This window comes from Morone saxatilis, unplaced genomic scaffold (genome assembly GCF_004916995.1).
Source record: "Morone saxatilis isolate NCDOM2014 unplaced genomic scaffold, NCSU_SB_2.0 Contig14, whole genome shotgun sequence".
NCBI classification, from domain to species: Eukaryota; Metazoa; Chordata; class Actinopteri; family Moronidae; genus Morone; species Morone saxatilis.
Genome location: NW_023339696.1, coordinates 22,359,373 through 22,361,164, shown reverse-complemented (window position 1 = coordinate 22,361,164; position 1,792 = coordinate 22,359,373).

Here is a 1,792-nt window from a genome sequence, read left to right as displayed (position 1 = left end):
AAAAGAAACATTTTGAAGATGGTTAAAAGATAAGATGCGACTATATTCCTGTTTTTAAGTTCGCTACGGTTAGAAAGATTCTAACTAGCTAGCTAATCTACATCAAGAAAGATAAATAATCAGATCTTAAGTTGGCTAAAGTTAGAAAATGTTATCAAACTATCGATTGATATAAATTAGTTTGCTAAGATTTCAGATGTAACTAACTAACTAATGATTGATGTAGATTAGCTCGTTAGCTGTTTCTCTAATATTAGCTGAATCAAGATGTGACTATATTTTCTTCGTTCAACCATCTTTAAAATGTGGTCGTCTTTCCAGCGTAGATTAGAAGGACCGAGGCTAGCTCAACTGTGATTGGAGCACAGGGCAAAAAAGGGGCGGGGCTTAAGAAGGGTCATCTGATTACTTGTATTGATCATTTAGACCATAAAAACCTGGAGATTGTCTCCTAGAAAGGATGTTTATATTCTGATTAATCTCAAACTAAACACAGATATTTGTGCTTTTAGGGAACAGTTGTCAGTAATTTAGGGAACAATGAATCCAAACTTTTTCCCTTCGGGCCTTTTTCTTTCTTTTTCTTTCTTTTATTTTCTGTTGTTGTGTTAGTAGAGATCCTTCCAGGTGAGGAACAGTTTTTAAACCAGGTGACCGACCTGCGTTTGGTCTTTTCCCTCCCTGCACACTGTTCAGAGATCAGCTGACGAGTGCGTTCCCTCCGTTCAGGCCGTCGGGTCTCCAGCCGACGGACGCCGACGGTGAACTGACGCAGAGCGGGACGGACGGACGGACAGACGGTCATCTTTAGACATTAGACTTGTTTTTCTTCTATGAAAAGAAACTTGATGTTTTTATTATTCTAAATATGAAACTGATGTTTTAAACTGATGTTTTGTCTTCGTTTTAGCAAAAAAGTTTTTTTTTGTTTGTTTTTTGACTTGTGTTCCCAACAAATACTTGAATTTCTTAAAAAAAAAATGTTTAGAAATAAAGTAGTGAATGATAAATAAATAAATGGACACTGGATAATATTCCTCTGCCATGTTCAGAAGTTCTTTTCTCCTGAATAAGAAGATTCTCAGTTTGTGAAATGATGTTTGCTGACGGATGTGGTTGTAAATAATTCTTATTAAATCTGTGATTAATAAAAACACTTAGAGCTGGAAAAGCAAAGCTAACATTTGAGATTGTAACTTAATGAAGCTGTTACACTGATTCATATACAGCACATATAGGACGCTCAAACATCAGCACAGGCCCAAATATGGAGGAAAATAAAACAATATTTTATAACATCAATTTAAGTTGCTCCGACATCCTGTAAGGTCACAAAGTTTAATAGCACAGTTAGCATAGCTTTAGAGTTCTTTAGATATATGGCCTCCACGATGAGTTCATTCTTAAAAACAGGTTAAAGATGATAAAGATTGATTATTTAGTATTTTGCTTCATTCTTCCATCTTAAAGTCAAACACAGCAAAGAAAACAACAATAAAGTCTGGATGAACCAACATCTCCAACGTTTCCAACTGAAGGTTCACTAAAGGATTAGTCCTGTTTATGTCTGTTAAAAGGCAACAGGACGTCCGCGAGGTCTTAAACTGTCTAAAATCCAGTTATTTGAATTTTAGGTTTAAAGTCGTCAGAAAACATTTTTAAAATCATTGATAATCATCTAGTTTTTTGAGGACTTCTCAGTATAAAGTTGTACTCGGGATGTTTGTGTTTTACCCAATCAGCAACCTCCATGGCTGTAAAGTACCACAACCTGCAGTTCCTGTAACGGCCA